At 44.2% G+C, this 20673-nt stretch overlaps 1 pseudogene; it reads right to left on the bottom strand.

Annotated features, from left to right (window-relative positions):
• Positions 1 to 4051: 4051 nt before the first annotated feature.
• LOC126215513 (5S ribosomal RNA) lies at positions 4052 to 4169 on the bottom strand (annotated as a pseudogene).
• Between the last annotated feature and the right edge of the window lie 16504 nt (positions 4170 to 20673).

Below are 20673 nucleotides of genomic sequence, written 5' to 3'. Positions count from 1 at the left end.
GGAGTATGCGTGCGGAACGATTTGAAGTGGAATGATCATATAAAATTAATTGTTGGTAAGGCGGGTACCAGGTTGAGATTCATGGGGAGAGTGCTTAGAAAATGTAGTCCATCAACAAAGGAGGTGGCTTACAAAAGACTCGTTCGACCTATACTTCAGTATTGCTCATCAGTGTGGGATCTGTACCAGATCGGGTTGACGGAGGAGATAGAGAAGATCCAAAGAAGAGCGGCGCGTTTCGTCACAGGGTTATTTGGTAACCGTGATAGCGTTACGGAGATGTTTAGCAAACTCATGTGGCAGACTCTGCAAGAGAGGCGCTCTGCATCGCGGTGTAGCTTGTTGTCCAAGTTTCGAGAGGGTGCGTTTCTGGATGAGGTATCGAATATATTGCTTCCCCCTACTTATACCTCCCGAGGAGATCACGAATGTAAAATTAGAGAGATTAGAGCGCGCACGGAGGCTTTCAGACAGTCGTTCTTCCCGCGAACCATACGCGACTGGAACAGGAAAGGGAGGTAATGACAGTGGCATGTAAAGTGCCCTCCGCCACTCACCGTTGGGTGGCTTGCGGAGTATAAATGTAAAATGTAGATGGTACGAGGTAGAGTTTGCTGCGTAGTCCCACATCCACAGTCGCTGTGTACACCGTCACAGACCGTGTAGTGTAGTATGCCGCAAAGATGATGCCTACCAACCACTGTGCGTTGGGGGGCCATAGGATGAAAGGAAGCAGGACAGCTCCAAACTGATCTGACCCGGTGGCTCAATGTGAATGGTACTGTGGTTTTTCGGACGTTACGAAAATTTATAGAGACCGAAACTGCGTACCGAAGACCAGGGCATGGCTAACCAGGTGTGACTTCAGAAGAGAGGATCGTTATTTGGCTGTAATGGCACGACGGTATCACCTTACCACTGCACTCAACTGGCATCTGGGTTCGCAGCATCCGCTGGACGTGTTGTATCGAGGAAAACGGTGTACAGAAGGATTCGGCAGAGTGGCCTTTACTGTCGGAGACAGCTGTATGTGTACCTCTCGCGCTTCATCACAGAAGTGAACGTCTAGGGTGGAGTCATCAACATGCCACCTGAACCAGTGGGCCAATGTTGTTTTCGGAGACGAGTGCCGATTTAGTCTGAAGGGTGATTCTAGACAGATTCGCACCTGGAGGGAAAGTCTAAGGCGATTTCGGGACCCAAACATTGCGGAAAGAGACCGAGATCGGGGAGGCGTGGGCAGGTATTATATTTACCACACGACACCCTCTTCATGAAATTGTATAGATGAACTGGCAAGGTTTAAGCACTGTCAGATATCGCAACGAGATCTTGGGACCTCTTGTGCGGTTGTTGCAAGGTGCTGTGGACCCAGACTTCGTAATGATGGACGATAAAGCTTCACCTCATACAGTACGGGTGGTTGATGTTTTCTTGGAAACGAAAGATACTGCACGCATGACGCGTGCCTGCTTGCTCTCGTGATTGGAAGCACACAGTGCATGTCTGGGTGCACTAGAGAAACAGCTTGCATCACGAAAAGCATGCACCAAACACTCTACAAGACTGCTAGCAGCTCCGCAGGAAGAATGGGTGTTATTGCCTCAACATGAGACTGATGGCATCGTTCACAGCATGCCCCTTCGCTGTCAGGCCTGTATTGCTGCCAGAGGTGGTCACAGCCCATGCTGAGCCCATTAAACAACTACCATAATGTGTGTGCAAATCCATTAAGGGGAGTTAGGACGGGAAAACGTTTTTTCACTTTTTCGGATTTTTATCTCATTATAAAATTTGCAATATATATATATATATATATATATATATATATATATATACACACACACTCATATGGGAAGTATTTATTTTAATATAATTTACACCGGCTGAACAAGTTAAAATTTTTACGTGCATTACTTCAGGATCTAATAAAATCTGTAATTTTTTTTATATAGAACGCTGTGGATTGCTGTGTTAGAAAGGTTAAATGTCGAGTTATGTCCAGGGATGGGCAGCAGGCTGAGGAAGTTGGAACAAAGTCTGAGAGAAACTTTCTGATGGTAAAACAATAAGAGGCAGGCTGAAAGACAAAATGATTGATGAACCAAAACGTATTATGGGATTGCCATTAGAAATAATAGAGGATTTGTTGAAAATGAAGCAGGCAGTATGGGCTACCTTCTTCCACAGACTGTTAACTCATGAAAAACCAGTACACCACCTTTGCCCACGTGGACCTAGTTCATGGTACAATTACCGCAATGCCCAGTACTCAAACGGTTCATACTGCCATAAACATTCCATCCAGGCAGCAGTCATGGATATCATAAAACCTATTTACAGAGACCTGGTAAATCCTGAATGACTGAAGAAGTGTCTTCATGGTCAGACTCAAAATCCCAATGAGTCTTTCAATAATCTTATATGGACTCGCTTACCAAAAAATGTTTCTGTTGCAATGAAGACACTAAAGGGGGGGGGGGGGGGCAGTGATGCTGTTATTGCTTTTAATGATGGCAACATTGGCAGGGTAAAAGTGCTACAGCATATGAGAATTAATCCTGGAGCAAACTGCATCAGGGAACATGAACGGATAGACAAAGTTCACAATGATAAAGCAGAGTATACACCACAGTTGGCCGCTAAGAAGTCCAGAATGAAGAAAAAGTTGGAAAAAGATCAAGAGGATGATATTCAGTACGGCGCAGGGTGCTTCTGAGTGACTAAAAATTAAAAAAAATAAGCATATATGAAGTGAGTTTCAGTCTTTTGAAACTTTAGAAACCGTTCCTGAAAATTTACATTCTCTGTTGTATTTTCCCCTGAATCTCAGAAACCACTTCGAGTGGAGTATTAAAATTTTCAGGGGGTAATAACATACATATCCTGAGTCTACTGAAATAAAAGAAGAACATAACGTTATGTACAATTGCAATTATTTGCGATAGCGTACAAAAAAAGTACACAAAATTTTAACCGTGTAATTAAAATATCGTATTTCCGAAAGCAGTGGCTGAAATGCAATTATTGTAGTTCAGTAGACGGATCGGTCCTAGGGGATTCAGGCTGGAACCGCGAGACCGCTACGGTCGCAGGTTCGAATCCTGCCACGGGCATGGTTGCGTGTAATGTCCTTTGGTTAGTTAGGTTTAAGTAGTTTTAAGATGTAGGGGACTGATGACCTCAGATGTTAAGTCCCATAATGCTCAGAGCCATTTTTGTAGTTCAGTAGACTCAGAACATACAATTTAATGTGCTCTAAATGTTTCATGTCAATGGATATAGTGGTTCCTTAAATACAGGGAAGCCAAGTCGCTAAATTTAACTCCCCGAAAAAAAAAAAAAACAACTTTTTTTCCTCCGTTATGCATGTTGCAGTTGTTTACGTTTTGTATTCATTATATAGTTCCTACTTTACTACCACCTGTTTATACTGTTTTATGGCAAAATAAATGCAACCTTCGAAAATTTCCTTTTGTTACCTTAATTTTGGATACCAGTGTAAAAGAGATAGAGATGCTCAGGCTTTTGGAGCCAGTGGTCCCCCCCTCCCCCTCCCCGCTCCTGGAAGAAGTGCTGAAGTGAAAAGAAGAGAGGAGAAGGCGAACGAGTGTTAATACTTAGGAAACGGAAGAGATACCGAAAAGTAGTCCAGAACCCCAGGTCAGTGGTGACACAGGACGGAGTGAGAAGGAAAGACTGATCGTTGCTGCCTGCACCGGACGAAATATGAAAACTTGAGAACTTAATTGTGGAAGGAAACGCATTAATCAAAGCAGAGATTACTGGAGAAACATCGCGGAAGTGTTAATAACAGCAGAACGGCAAGTGCTTTCTACATGGTAGACAAGTGATGGGGACAGGGAAGAATAGAGGCCCATCGGGACCATCCGACCGCCGTACCATCCTCAGATGAGGACGCGGATAGGAGGGGCGTGTGGTCAGCACTTCGCTCTCCCGGTCGTTACGATGATTTTCTTTGACCGGAGCCGCTACTATCGGTCGAGTAGCTCCTCAATTGGCATCAAGAGGCTGAGTGCACCCCGAAAAATGGCAACAGCTCATGCCGGCCCGGATGGTCACCCATCCATGTGCCGGCCACGCCCGACAGCGCTTAACTTCGGTGATCTGACGGGAACCGGTGTACCCACTGCGGCAAGGCCGTTGCCTCGGAAGAGAAAGGCTACTGAAAAATAAAAAGGAGCAAAGAAATGGAATAGTTAGTGAAAACAAAAGCTGAGACTATGGAAATGAAGGGGCTCCGGAAAGGCTCAAAATCATGAAAAGTTCAATTTTTACTTTTTTGCGTTTTCTGAATCTGCAGACTATTACCTTTTAATAGATATATAATTTATTCAATTCCGAAGACTACAACTATTTTTAAATTTTTTTTGAAATGTGTTCTACATGGGCGTGACCCACTGTGGCGCTGTTAAACTGCTGTCAAATGGTGTTGTTATTAACGTCCGTGTTCATCAGGTACATTTTAGTGATGTGAGATAAAGTATGTGTTGTGGCTAACCTGTGATGGTTCAATAAATATCACTGGTGTGATTGTCGATTGTTTCATGTTTATTTACTCTGTCGTTATCTCGAAAATATTCGTAAGTAATTCTGTTTCTTGAGTCTCTGTTTTGTTGAAGTATAATAATGAGTAAAAGTAAAGTTATTAGAAATCCTCTGAAGGCTTTTAAGTAAAGGAAAATGTTGGAAAGCCAAAGGTATGTGTTATTACTGTAAACAATAAAGACGATGAAAATCCCCAACATAGCTTGTGTCCCAAAGAAGAAGACAGTTGGTGTAAATATAACAAAGGATTGCTAACTGGTGAAGTGTACACTCATAAGCATAGTCTGCCTCATGCAATAATGGAGGTGATAAAACCTATTTTCAGAGACTTAGCAGCACCTGAACTGTTGAAAAAGTGTATTCACGGAAAAACTCAAAACCCCAATGGAAGTCGAGAATCCCCAAGACTGTATTTGTTGGAATAGAAACACTTCACTTTGGTGTGTATGATGCTGTTGCGACTTTCAATGATGGCAACATTGTAAGGTGAAAGGTATTTAGAAATATGGGAATGAAGATAGGTTCTAACATGGTACGAGCGATGCTTGCTTTAGACAAGGAACGCCTTCGGGATGCAGACAGGGCTGTAAAGAGTCTAGAAATACAAGCAAGAGTAAACAGGAGGAGGAACAAGAGGAAGCTGGAGGAGGAGTTTGCAGAGGATGAAGATAATCCATCCTATGGACCTGGAATGCACTAAAAAGTTAATCCAATCTTTGTCGCTCGATTCCCAAAACTTTTATTTTCTCATAGTAATTACATGTTTTCTAAGGATCTTCCAAACATATTTGTTTCAAACTTTCAGTAAATGTTACACAGTACCTTCTGCATAATTTAACACAGCCTTTTTCCAAAAAACTGTATATTTTTGAATATATAAATAAAAAATTGCAAAAAAATGTTGTGAATTTTCATTACAATTGAAAAAAAATCATCTTTAATAACTGAACTAAAATTTTGTAAAATACCTGTGTCAAGTTGTAGCCCATATTCCAATAAATAATCTGCAAAAAGTTCAACTTCCTACCTCAAATACTTTGTGAGGAAAGATGTAATTTATAAGCGTTATTTTAACATTGCAAGTATAGGGCGTTCCGGAGCCCCTTAATATAAATATGGATGAAGTGGGTGGCGAGAACAAAAGACATGTTATAAAAGCGAGTTGCTACTTGCAAAGTTTTGAGAAACTGGTGTTACACGGCAGAGTCCAGACAGCACGTGTACTGGAAGAGCAAAGCTCTAAACTGGATTCGTCTTTCGTCCCCTTCGACGACGGCGAACCCTCTATTTTCTTGGTACTGCGTTCTCCTGAATTCTAGTTGGAACAAGCGTAAATAGTTTAAGCCACATGTCTACCGACATTTATTACATTTTTTGTTGCTGTGTTTTAATGCACACCATAGGAACATTTAGTTACGGTAGGGTAGCGAGTAGGTAGGATGACAAGGCAGACTCATCGACCGGCCTGCCAGATGGTCACATAGCGTAAGAGCTGCCGGGCGAGCAAGGGGCCTGGAGCAGAGAGAGAGAGAGAGAGAGAGAGAGAGAGAAGAGAGAGAGAGAGAGAGAGAGAGAGTGGGGATCCACCTACCAAGCTGGGCGCCAAGAAGCGAAATTCTTAATGAAACTTCCTGGCATATTAAAACTCTGTACCGGATCGAGACTCGAACTCTGGACCTTTGCCTTTCGCGGGCAAGTGCTCTACCATCTGAGCGACCCAAGCACGACTCACGGCCCGTCCTCATAGCTTTAGGTCCCGAGTTCGAGTCTCGGTCCGTCACACAGTTGGAATCTGCTAGAAAGTTTCATATCAGCGCACACTCTGCTGCAGAGTGAAAATCTCATTCTGGAAATGAGATGAAGTTATTTCCACTGAATACCCGCTAATCATAATCTCAATAGCACTCAGTTCATCAGGAAATGCTAATTCCAAATTTCAGTTACTGTCAATGCTTACTGCTGAAAAGGATGGACCAATCAGAAGTACGCCCTGAGAGGGCAGGCGCGGAACTGCTAACAAGGGAACCTCCCCATCGCACCCCCCTCAGATTTAGTTATAATTTGGCACAGTGGATAGGCCTTGAAAAACTGAACACAGGTCAGTCGAGAAAACAGGAAGAAGTTGTGTGGAACTATGAAAAAATAAGCAAAACATACAAACTGAGTAGTCCATGGGCAGCACAGGCAACATCAAGGATCATATGGGCACAGGAGCGCTGTGGTCCTGTGGATAGCGTGAGCAGCTGCGGAGCGAGAGGTCCCTGGTTCAAGTCTACCCCCGAGCGAAAAGTTTACTTACTTTATTTTTGCAAAGTTATGATATGTCCGTTCGTTCATTGACGTCTCTGTTCACTGTAATAAGTTTAGTGTCTGTGTTTCGCGACCGCACCACAAAATCGTTCAATTAGTAGACGAAAGGACATGCCTCTCCAATGGGAACCGAAAACATGTGATCCAGGAAAACACGTCTGATATATTCTGTACGACACTGGTGACGGCATGTGCGTCACATGACAGGAATATGTTGTCGACCCACCTAACTAGCACACTTGGCGAATGGGTAAAAAGATTCTTCTTCCTTGCCCGATTTAGGTTTTCTTGTGGAAGTGATAATCACTCCCAAAAAAGTGATGAAAACATAACAGTGTGTCACATAAACTGCAACAAATGAATGCAACAGTTTCACAGTCGCACAGTTTTCTCTGTGCTCTGTAAAAACATATGTTTTTAACGTTTTCAAATTTTTCCGTGTGTAGACCGTCAAATTCTGCATATCTCCAAGCAAATCTGAACATGTCCTGGAATTTTGGAGAGCGAAATTGATTATGTGTGAGTGCCTGATCTCTAATAATTGTCTGAAAATAAAAATTTAAACTTTTTAGTAGACGGAAGACTTGAACCAATGACCTCTGGTTCCGCAGCTGCACACTCTAACCACGGGACCACGGCGCTCCTGTGCCCACATCATCCTTGATGTTGCCTATGTTGCCCATGGACTACTCAGTTTGTATATTTTGCTTATTTTTTCATAGTTACACACAACTTCTTCCTGTTTTCTCGATTGATCAGTGTTCAGTTTTTCAAGACCTATCCACTGTGCCAAATTATAACTAAATCTGAGGGGGACGAGATGAGGAGGTTCCCTTGTAAGATAGATGGCTACTATACTACCACCGGTTTCTGAGAAGATAACCCACGAATCCGTGTACAAAATCTGATCTCACGTAAAGACGGGATTGTTTGTCCACAAATTGTGTCGGATGACGTAGCTATACGATGTTGTTTCGATCCAAATCAGTCTACGGTCTGTTTTCGACGTGGCAACACGCGACCTAGTGTGTGGATTGCAACTCTGCGTAAAGACGGAATTAATTGTTAAAGCTGCGATGTGTATGTGCAATGTCGTGTGAATTCTAAGATCGTATGGAGTATTTTGTGACTTTTTCGGCGCTCGGGAACTAATGATTAATGAGCGGGAATCTTGTGATGAATGTTAACGATAGACTGGCGATTTGACAAATAAAACGAAATGAGTTGATATAATATTTTAGATTTTCTCATTATGCTTACCACTTAAACCTATCCACTTGCTATATTATTACCCACTGTTTATTGCACAAGCGTTAGAGATCACGAACAAGAGAGAGGAAACGAATTGGGTTCACATCCACAGGACGCGAGGTAAGGGAATTGGCTAAAATTCCCCTATGAGTAGAGAGGAGGGGAGGGGTGGGGGGCAGACGTATCATCATTGTGCGTTCCTCAGTACGTATTGTGGCAGACGACGGTTCCAACATTCATTTGCCTGTCTCCTGCGATAGTGTTACACACTCAGCAGCGGAGAGTACTGTTGTTGTTGTGGTCTTCAGTCCAGTTTGATGCAGCTTTCCATGCTACTCTATCTGTGCAAGCTTCTTCATCTCCGAGTAATTCTGAATCTGCTTAGTGTATTCATCTCTTGGTCTCCCTCTACGATTTTTACCCTCCACGCTGCCCTCCATCACTAAAACGTGTCCTACCAACCGGTCCCTTCTTCTAGTCAAGTTGCGCCACAAATTCCTCTTCTCCCCTATTCTATTCAATATCTCCTCATTAGTTACGTGATCTACCAATCTAATCTTCAGCATTTTTCTGTAGCACCACATTCTCTTCCTGTCCAAACTATTTATCGTCCATGTTTCACTTCCATACATGGCTACACTCCATACAAATACTTTCAGAAACAACTTCCTGACACTTAAATCTATACTCAATGTTAACGAATTTCTCTTCTTAAGAAACGCTTTCCTTGCCATTGCCAGTCTACATTTTATATCCTCTCTACTTCGACCATCATCAGTTATTTTACTCCCTAAATAGCAAAACTCCTTTACTACTTTAAGTGTCTCATTGCCTAATCTAATCCCCTCAGCATCACCCGATTTAATTTGACTACATTCCATTATTCTCGTTTTGCTTTTGTTGATCTTCATCTTACATCCTCCTTTCAAGACACTGTCCATTCCGTTCAACTGCTCTTCCAAGTCCTTTGCTGTCTCTGACAGAATTATAATGTCATCGGCGAACCTCAAAGTTTTTACTTCATCTCCATGAATTTTAATACCTACTCCGAATTTTTCGTTTGTTTCCTTTACTGCTTGCTCAATATACAGATTGAATAACATCGGGGAGAGGCTACAACCCTGTCTCACTCCTTTCCCAACCACTGCTTCCTTTTCATGCCCCTCGACTCTTATAACTGCCATCTGGTTTCTGTACAAATTGTAAATAGCCTTTCGCTCCCTGTATTTTACCCCTGCCACCTTCAGAATTTGAAAGAGAGTATTCCAGTTAACGTTGTCAAAAGCTTTCTCTAAGTCTACAAATGCTAGAAACGTAGGTTTGCCTTTTCCTCATCTTTCTTCTAAGATAAGTCGTAAGGTTAGTATTGCCTCACGTGTTCCAACATTTCTACGGAATCCAAACTGATCTTCCCCGAGGTCCGCTTCTACCAGTTTTTCCATTCGTCTGTAAAGAATTCGCGTTAGTATTTTGCAGCTGTGACTTATTAAACTGATAGTTCGGTAATTTGTACACCTGTCAACTCCTGCTTTCTTTGGGATGGGAATTATTATATTCTTCTTGAAGTCTGAGGTTACGGAGAGTACTAACTGCCCGTTTTACGTGTTGCTTATCAGTTTGTCATTAAGCGTTTTCACAATGGAAAAAGTTTTTATATTGCGCTACATTTTTGGTTGCCTTTTGCGTAGATTGTGTGTGTTCTTGGACAGTAAGGTTTACGGTTAATTTAATGACAAAACCGTTTCGTTTCGACGTTTTGTTAAAAATTGTTTGGGTAACAAAATGTAGACTATAGTTGTGTAAACTGAGCCCCATTCAGTTGCCAAAACCGGACTCCTTATTTTTCATGTTTAAAATGTGTCTGAATCAGTGCACGCCCTTATTTTCTCGGAATTGTATTGCGGTTTTTTCCAAGAGATAATGAGGAAGGCCGATCTGAAGAAGTGAAGTCCATTTAAATCACTGGAACTACCGATGCAGTTCAGAAAAAGTAGCTGGGTCGGAAGAAGGCCAGCAGACAGTGTAATGTTCCAGAGACACGTTATGCGCTTGTCCGACATGAACCACAGTACACCTGAGGAAGCAGCAAAATCTGAAGCAGGCAGGCCTACAATTTTTTGGGTAAAGAATTTGAAGACGTCTTGGTTTACAACTATGTTGCTGTCGAATTTTCTTTCTTTGGGTTTACTCGTATTGACAAGTGAAGAATGGTCACACAACTGGCAGCGGCAAACAATTCCCTCCAGGTTCTATATCAGAAAATAAAGTAGATTAAATAAAATAATCTGCAAAGCTTTGGCATTGCCTACAGAAAAAGAGAATATTAAAATACTAAATTTATGTAATAGAGATTTGTGAAAGTTGGAAACATCCAATGTTTCCACAGCACTGGGCAGTACATAAATTATTCACACTGCCAATGGTCTGACTATTTTGTTAAAAAAATAAAATAAAAAAATTAAAAAGGTTTACGTTCATAACACCGTATTTTTCCTGTTGCTTCTGGGTTTTGATTATTCCACTGTAGTCGAATCGGAGAGCGCCTGCGGAATTGTGTGTGTGTGTGTGTGTGTGTGTGTGTGTGTGTTTAGAACTGATAGGATGTGTGAAAGAATGAATGTACGCTTTAATTGTTTTTGTACCTAATTAAGCCGCTGAAATTTGTTTCCATGAGATATTATCTACATTGCATACCTCATTAGAAGTAGTATAGCTATTCATTGTACGTAATTTCACAGGAAGAAAAATATTATTATTATTTTATTATTAATACCCCCAGTTGCCAATTTATGATTCGCTTACTGCGACCCATCTGCTTGCACCGACGAGCTCCCAAAATGAAGTGCAACATAACGAAATTCGAAGCGAATAGTCTGCAGTACACCCAACTACGAAACTGCTAAGAAACTACACTTTTCTATCACAACCTAGACAAAGTTAGAGTTCAGATTTAGAACAGTTTGATTCAGTGGATATTGTTAAAAGTCAACGCTGCTCCTACCCCACACAGTTCTGTATCGATATCTTTTCATTTTAAGATTCTTTTAACGGTACTGGTGCGCGCGCGCGTGTGTGTGTGTGTGTGTGTGTGTGTGTGTGTTCCAGCATAACTTCGGAAAACATGAACAAATTTTAACCATACTTGGTACACATGGGACTTATCACGCTTTGAGTAAGATAACACCTATACGTCTATTTGCGGACTGGAGGACGTAAAATAATGAAATGTAGCCGTAAGTCTGACACACTCGGAGAAAACGCTGCAGAACGTGGTACATACAGGGTGTTTCAAAAATGACCGGTATATTTGAAACGGCAATAAAAACTAAACGAGCAGCGATAGAAATACACCGTTTGTTGCAATATGCTTGGGACAACAGTACATTTTCAGGCAGACAAACTTTCGAAATTACAGTAGTTACGATTTTCAACAACAGATGGCGCTGCAAGTGATGTGAAAGATATAGAAGACAACGCAGTGTGTGGGTGCGCCATTCTGTACGTCGTCTTTCTGCTGTAAGCTTGTGCTGTTCACAACGTGCAAGCGTGCTGTAGACAACATGGTTTATTCCTTAGAACAGAGGATTTTTCTGGTGTTGGAATTCCACCGCCTAGAACACAGTGTTGTTGCAACAAGACGAAGTTTTCAACGGAGGTTTAATGTAACCAAAGGACCGAAAAGCGATACAATAAAGGATCTGTTTGAAAAATTTCAACGGACTGGGAAGCTGCGGGCCAAATGACGCCAACGTCCACGTATCGTCTCATGCGCCAGAGTTTACACCTCTATCCATACAAAATTCAAACGCGGCAACCCCTCAGCGCCGCTACCATTGCTGCACGAGAGACATTCGCTAACGATATAGTGCACAGGATTGATGACGGCGATATGCATGTGGGCAGCATTTGGTTTACTGACGAAGCTTATTTTTACCTGGACGGCTTCATCAATAAACAGAACTGGCGCATATGGGGAACCGAAAAGCTCCATGTTGCAGTACCATCGTCCCTGCATCCTAAAAAAAGTACTGGTCTGGGCCGCCATTTCTTCCAAAGGAATCATTGGCCCATTTTTCAGATCCGAAACGATTACTGCATCACGCTATCTGGACATTCTTCGTGAATTTGTGGCGGTACAAACTGCCTTAGACGACACTGCGAACACCTCGTGGTTTATGCAAGATGGTGCCCGGCCACATCGCACGGCCGACGTCTTTAATTTCCTGAATGAATATTTCGATGATCGTGTGATTGCTTTGGGCTATCCGAAACATACAGGAGGCGGCGTGGATTGGCCTCCCTATTCGCCAGACATGAACCCCTGTGACTTCTTTCTGTGGGGACACTTGAAAGACCAGGTGTACCGCCAGAATCCAGAAACAATTGAACAGCTGAAGCAGTACATCTCATCTGCATGTGAAGCCATTCCGCCAGACACGTTGTCAAAGGTTTCGGGTAATTTCATTCAGAGACTACGCCATATTATTGCTACGCATGGTGGATATGTGGAAAATATCGTACTATAGAGTTTCCCAGACCGCAGCGCCATCTGTTGTTGAAAATTGTAACTACTGTAATTTCGAAAGTTTGTCTGCCTGAAAATGTACTGTTGTCCCAAGCATATTGCAACAAACGGTGTATTTCTATCGCCGCTCGTTTAGTTTTTATTGCCGTTTCAAATATACCGGTAATTTTTGAAATACCCTGTACATGGTTATCTGCCTGCAAAAAGGAATACTTTTGAGCTAAGACAATTCTCGCAAATCTCGGGAAGTGGTGAGGATGCGAAGACGAGGAAGCGGAAAAATACTGGAAAACGAACGATATCAGTGCCCAGTCTATAGATATAGACTTCAGGATCGCTGGTGTCATTCGAGACAGTGCTGCTAACATTTAACTCTTTGTACTTGTGGCGGCGGTTGTTTTAAAAAAGCATAAATAAACTGAGTTAGTATTTACACTACAGACACGTTCGAGATGGTGTTGCTAATATTTAACGCGTATATAAACTAAGTTAGTATTTACACTACATACAAGTTACATTCCGTTTTCCTGTCTAATGTTGTTTGTTGTGGTCTTCAGTCCTGAGACTGGTTTGATGCAACTCTCCATGCTACTCTATGCTGTGCAAGCTTCTTCATCTCGCAGTACTTACTGCAACCTGAATATGTCTAATGTAAGATTTGAATAAATAAGTAGAAGTAGAGAACATATAAAAGCAGAAGTGCTTGTTATGAAATATTTTCAGTTTAAACTGATTCTGATGCCAATGGTCTTGTCACAGTAGTAACACCGCTTCCCATCAGATCACCGACGATAAGCGCTTTCGCGCTTGGCTAGGACTTGCATGGGTGACCATCTCATCCGCCGAGCTCAGTTGGCAAGCGGGGTGCCCTCAGCCCTCGTGAGGCAAATTGATGAGCTACTTGGCTGAGCAGGTCGCGGTGGCCAAGCGGTTCTAAGCGCTTCAGTCCGTAACCGCGCTGCTGCTACGGTCGCAGGTTCGAATCCTGCCTCGGCTTAGGTTAGTTAGGTTTAAGTAGTTCTACGTTCTAGGGGACTGATGACCTCAGATGATAAATCCCATAGTGCTCAGAGCCATTTGAACCATTTGAACTTGGCTGAGAAGTAGCGGCTCCGATCTCGAAAGCAGACAAACGGCCGGGGGACCGGTGTGCTGACAACACGCCCCTCCTTATCCGCGTCCAGTGACGCCTGCGGGCTGAGGATGAGACGGCGGCCGGTCGGTACTGTTGGGCTTTGAAGGCCAGTCAGAAGAAAGCTTTTAACGAGAGTCTGGCACGATGTATAAGCAATTAGCTATCTTAAAATAGGCTCCCCGCTTAATCCTCTTTCAGTCTGTAATGACCGCATAGCAGTTATGAAGTTATATACGGCCTTTAATCCTATTAGCAGAAAATTTTCATGAATTTTCTGAAAACCTTCTCGTAACCTCCCTGTGTTAGTGTTAATTACAGGGTTAGATGATGTACTGCATATATGAACTCGGTTCGTAATGCAAAGTTGATTAACTGTCTACAGTAAATTGATTTCATAGGATGGATAGAATGTGTGACTGCTGTGTACGGACGCAGGAGGAGCTGGCCACTGTTCGTGAACAGCTGAGCGTGTTGATGGCCGCGGTCAGCCGTCTTCAGGCTGCTGCCTCGGAGTGTAGCGGCAGTGGGGAGTCTGGTGCGTCGCATGGTACACCCCAGGTGTTACATGCTTCACCCACTGTCCCTGCTGTCGAGACATCTTCGCGGGTACCGGGCGCGGTTGGGACACCCTCTCCCCAAGGGGAGTGGCGAGTTCAGCGGCGTTCGCGGCGCACGAGGTGGAGGGTCAATGTGGAGGCTGGCCGTGTGGCATCGCCCGCTCTGCCTGTGAGTAGACATGTAGCCGCTCCTTCAGCAAGGTCCGAGCAGGCACACGGGGGGAGGGGTTTATTAGTTATTGGGAGCTCCAACGTTAGGCGGGTGATGGAGCCCCTTAGGGAAATAGCGAAAGGTCGGGGAAGAAGGCCAGTGTTCACTCTATCTGCTTGCCGGGGGGTCTCATCCGAGATGTGGAGGAGGCCCTGCCAGCGGCGATAGAGAGCACTGGGTGCACCCGACTGCAAATTCTTGCTCATGTCGGCACCAATGACTCCTGCCGTCTGGGTTCAGAGGTCATCCTCAGTTCTTTCAGGCGGTTGGCGGAAATCGTGAAGGCGGAAAGCCTCGCTCGCGGGGTGGAACCTGAGCTAACTATTTGTTGTATCGTTTCCAGAACCGATTGCGGTCCTCTGGTCTGGAGACGAGTAGAAGGCTTAAACCAGAGGCTCAGACGATTCTGCGGAGATCTGGGGTGCAAATTTCTCGACCTCCGCTATCGGGTGGAGAAATGTAGGGTCCCCCTGAATAGGTCAGGCGTGCACTACACGCCGGAAGCGGCTACAAGGGTAGCGGAGTACGTGTGGAGTGCACATGTGGGTTTTATAGGTTAGATAGTTCCCTCCCTAGGCCCGACGCCTCCTGACACGCGGCAAGGTAGGAGTAGGCAAAATGCAACAGGGAATAACAATATTAATGTGCTAATAGTAAACTGCAGGAGCGTCTATAGAAAGGTCCCAGAACTGCTCTCATTAATAAAAGGTCACAATGCCCATATAGTACTAGGGACAGAAAGTTGGCTGAAACGAGACGTAAACAGTAATGATATCCTAAACTCAGATTGGAATGTATACCGCAGAGACAGGCTGGACAGTGAAGGAGGAGGCGTGTTTATAGCGATAAGAAGTGCAATAGTATCGAAGGAAATTGACGGAGATCCGAAATGTGAAATAATTTGTTATAGCAGGCTCAGACATGATAATTGGATGTCTGTATAGGCCCCCTGGCTCAGCAGCTGTTGTGGTTGAATACCTGAAGGATAATTTGGAAAATATTTCGAGTAGATTTCCCCACCATGTTATAGTTCTGGGTGGAGATTTTAATTTGCCGGATATAGACTGGGAGACTGAAACGTTCATAACGGGTGGCAGGGACAAAGAATCCAGTGAAATTTTTTTAATTGCTTTATCTGAAAACTACCTTGAGCAGTTAAACAGAGAACCGACTCGTGGCGATAACATATTAGACCTTCTGGTGACAAACAGCCCCGAACTATTTGAAACAGTTAACGCAGAACAGGGAATCAGCGATCATAAAGCGGTTTCTGCATCGATGATTTCAGCCGTAAATAGAAATATTGAAAAAGGTAGGAAGATTTTTCTGTTTAGCAAAAGTGACAAAAAGCAGATTAAAGAGTACCTGACGGCTCAACACAAAAGTTTTGTCTCATGTACAGATAGTGTTGAGGATCAGTGGACAAAGTTCAAAACCGTCGTACAATATGCGTTAGATGAGTATGTGCCAAGCAAGATCGTAGGCGATGGAAAACAGCCACCGTGGTACAACAACCGAGTTAGAAAACTGCTGCGGAAGCAAAGGGAACTTCACACCAAACATAAACATAGCCAAAGCCTTGCAGAGAAACAAAAATTACGCGAAGCGAAATGTAGTGTGAGGAGGGCTATGCGAGAGGCGTTCAATGAATTCGAAAGTAAAGTTCTATGTACTGACTTGGCAGAAAATCCTAAGAAATTTTGGTCTTATGTCAAAGCGGTAGGTGGATCAAAACAAAATGTCCGGACACTGTGACCAAAATGGTTCTGAAACAGAGGATGACAGACTAAAGGCCGAAATACTAAATGTCTTTATCCAAAGCTGTTACACAGAGGAAGACTGTACTGTAGTTCCTTCTCTAGATTGTCGCACAGATGACAAAATGGTAGATATCGAAATAGACGAGAGAGGGATAGAGAAACAATTAAAAGCGCTCAAAAGAGGAAAGGCCGCTGGACCTGATGGGATACCAGTTCGATTTTACACAGAGTACGCGAAGGAACTTACCCCCTTCTTGCAGCGGTGTACCGTAGGTCTCTAGAAGAGCGTAGCGTTCCAAAGGATTGGAAAAGGGCACAGGTCATCCCCGTTTTCAAGAAGGGACGTCGAACAGATGTGCAGAACTATAGACCTATATCTCTAACGTCGATCAGTTGTAGAATTTTGGTTCACGTATTGTGTTCGAGTATAATGACTTTTCTGGAGACTACAAATCTGCTCTGTAGGACTCAGCATGGGTTTGGAAAAAGACGGTCGTATAAAACCCAGCTCGCGCTATTCGTCCACGAGACTCAGAGGGCCATAGACACTGGTCCACAGGTAGATGCCGTGTTTCTTGACTTTCGCAAGGCGTTCGATACAGTTCCCCACAGTCGTTTAATGAACAAAGTAAGAGCATATGTACTATCAGACCAATTGTGTGATTGGATTGAAGAGTTCCTAGATAACAGAACGCAACATGTCATTCTCAATGGAGAGAAGTCTTCCGAAGTAAGAGTGATTTCAGGTGCGCCGCAGGGGAGTTGCTATTCACAATATACACTCCTGGAAATGGAAAAAAGAACACATTGACACCGGTGTGTCAGACCCACCATACTTGCTCCGGACACTGCGAGGGGGCTGTACAGGCAATGATCACACGCACGGCACAGCGGACACACCAGGAACCGCGGTGTTGGCCGTCGAATGGCGCTAGCTGCGCAGCATATGTGCACCGCCGCCGTCAGTGTCAGCCGGTTTGCCGTGGCATACGGAGCTCCATCGCAGTCTTTAACACTGGTAGCATGCCGCGACAGCGTGGACGTGAACCGTATGTGCAGTTGACAGACATTGAGCGAGGGCGTATAGTGGGCATGCGGGAGGCCGGGTGGACGTACCGCCGAATTGCTCAACACGTGGGGCGTGAGTTCTCCACAGTACATCGATGTTGTCGCCAGTGGTCGGCGGAAGGTGCACGTTCCCGTCGACCTGGGACCGGACCGCATCGACGCACGGATGCACGCCAAGACCGTAGGATCCTACGCAGTGCCGTAGGGGACCGCACCGCCACTTCCCAGCAAATTAGGGACACTGTTGCTCCTGGGGTATCGGCGAGGACCATTCGCAACCGTCTCCATGAAGCTGGGCTACGGTCCCGCACACCGTTAGGCCGTCTTCCGCTCACGCCCCAACATCGTGCAGCCCGCCTCCAGTGGTGTCGCGACAGGCGTGAATGGAGGGACGAATGGAGACGTGTCGTCTTCAGCGATGTGAGTCGCTTCTGCCTTGGTGCCAATGATGGTCGTATGTGTGTTTGGCGCCGTGCAGGTGAGCGCCACAATCAGGACTGCATACGACCGAGGCACACAGGGCCAACACCCGGCATCATGGTGTGGGGAGCGATCTCCTACACTGGCCGTACACCACTGGTGATCGTCGAGGGGACACTGAATAGTGCACGGTACATCCAAACCGTCATCGAACCCATCGTTCTACCATTCCTAGACCGGCAAGGGAACTTGCTGTTCCAACAGGACAATGCACGTCCGCATGTATCCCGTGCCACCCAACGTGCTCTAGAAGGTGTAAGTCAACTACCCTGGCCAGCAAGATCTCCGGATCTGTCCCCCATTGAGCATGTTTGGGACTCGATGAAGCGTCGTCTCACGCGGTCTGCACGTCCAGCACTAACGCTGGTCCAACTGAGGCGCCAGGTGGAAATGGCATGGCAAGCCGTTCCACAGGACTACATCCAGCATCTCTACGATCGTCTCCATGGGAGAATAGCAGCCTGCATTGCTGCGAAAGGTGGATATACATTGTACTAGTGACGACATTGTGCATGCTCTGATGCCTGTGTCTATGTGCCTGTGGCTCTGTCAGTGTGATCATGTGATGTATCTGACCCCAGGAATGTGTCAATAAAGTTTCCCCTTCCTGGGACAATGAATTCACGGTGTTCTTATTTCAATTTCCAGGAGTGTACATAAATGACCTTGTGGATGACATCGGATGTTCACTGAGGCTTTTTGCAGATGATGCTGTGGTGTACCGAGAGGTAGTAAGAATGGAATATTGTACTGAAATACAGGAGGATCTGCAGCGAATTGACTCATGGTGCTGGGAATGGCAATTGAATCTCAATGTAGAAAAGTGTAACGTGCTGCGAATACATAGAAAGATAGATCCCTTATCATTTAGCTACAAAATAGCAGGTCAGCAACTGGAAGCAGTTAATTCTATAAATTATCTGGGAGTACGCATTAGGAGTGATTTAAAATGGAATTATCATATAAAGTTGATCGTCGGTAAAGCAGATGCCAGACTGAGATTCATTGGAAGAATCCTAAGGAAATGCAATCCGAAAACAAAGGAGGTAGGTTACAGTACGTTTGTTCGCCCACTGCTTGAATACTGCTCAGCAGTGTGGGATCCGTACCAGATAGGGTTGATAGAAGAGATGGAGTATATCCAACGGAGAGCAGCGCGCTTCGTTACAGGATCATTTAGTAATCGCGAAAGCGTTACGGAGATGATAGATAAACTCCAGTGGAAGACTCTGCAGGAGAGACGCTCAGTAGCTCGGTACGGGCTTTTGTTGAAGTTTCGTGAACATACCTTCACCGAAGAGTCAAGCAGTATATTGCTCCCTCCTACGTATATCTCGCGAAGAGACCATGAGGATAAAATCAGAGAGATTAGAGCCCACACAGAAGTATACCGACAATCCTTCTTTCCACGAACAATACGAGACTGGAATAGAAGGGAAAACCGATAGAGGTACTCAGGGTACCCTCCGCCACACACCGTCAGGTGGCTTGCGGAGTATGGATGTGGATGTAGATGTAGATGTAGACGTCGCGCGGGGTAGCCGCACAGTCTCAGCCGCCTTGTCACGGTCCACGTGGCTTCCCCCCGTCGTCGGTGCGAGTCCTCCCGCGGGCATGGGTGTTGTGTTGTCCTAGGCGTAAGTTAGTTTAAGTTAGATTAAGTAGTAAGTAAGCTTAAGGACCGATGACCTCAGCAGTTTGGTCCAATAAGACCTTACTACAAATTACATTAAATTAATAACACCTCAGTATATCCTATGAACACACAAACTTATCACAACGCCGTAGTGCTTAAGAGGGGGCCCCATACATGTTTTGTTTTTAAAATGAACCGGAGCACAAGAAAACATCAAATTAAAATCTGCATATGTGCTCCAACGACAGATACTGTTGTACCCTCTCGATTGCGACGTCGAATAACACAAAAAATCAAGTTGCCTCTCATTGGATGGTGAATAATTTGCGTCCATTCCTATGCGAAAACAGGACTTTCTAACGGGGCTAGATGCAATTTAATTTATGGCACCTAGCGAAGGTAATCCGTGCCTTTTTTATCTGGTAAGATTAGTACCTTCAGACCCTTTCTTATACCTATTGAGACTTTCTTAGTATAATTCTGGGGGCATTACGTGTTCCCAACTGTTGCCATATGTGGGTACAATAAATCTGAGGTCGTCAGTCCCCTAGGCTTAAAACTACTTAAACCTAACTAACCTAAGAACATCACACAAATCCATGCCCGAGGCAGGATTCGAACCTGCGACCGTAGCTGCAGCGCGGTTCCTGACTGCATCATGTAGCACAGCTCGGCCACAGCGGCCGGCAATAGTAATAATAATGATGATAATGATAATAATAATAATAATAATACTGGAACAGAATAATACTGGAACAGAACCATTATAACAGATAAAACAACACCACAGAACAAACCTGACATCATACTCACCAATAAAAAGAAGAAATTAACACAATTAAACGAAATATCCATACCCAATACAACAAATATACAAAAGAAAACAGGAGAAAGAATTGAAGAATACATCCAACTGGCTGAGGAAGTCAAGGACATGTGGCATCAGGATAAAGTTGACATTATACCAATTATACTATCAACTACAGGAGTCATACCACACAATATCCACCAGTACATCAATGCAATACAGCTACATCCAAACTTATATATACAACTACAGAAATCTGTAATTATTGATACATGTTCAATTACCCGAAAGTTCCTAAATGCAATATCACATATACCGTACAGTTAAAAGGAAGTGACGCTTGATCAAGGTCCGCGTCACTTT

This window comes from Schistocerca nitens, chromosome 12 (genome assembly GCF_023898315.1).
Source record: "Schistocerca nitens isolate TAMUIC-IGC-003100 chromosome 12, iqSchNite1.1, whole genome shotgun sequence".
In the NCBI taxonomy this organism is placed as follows: Eukaryota; Metazoa; Arthropoda; class Insecta; order Orthoptera; family Acrididae; genus Schistocerca; species Schistocerca nitens.
This window is presented reverse-complemented; position numbering and strand designations above follow the sequence as displayed.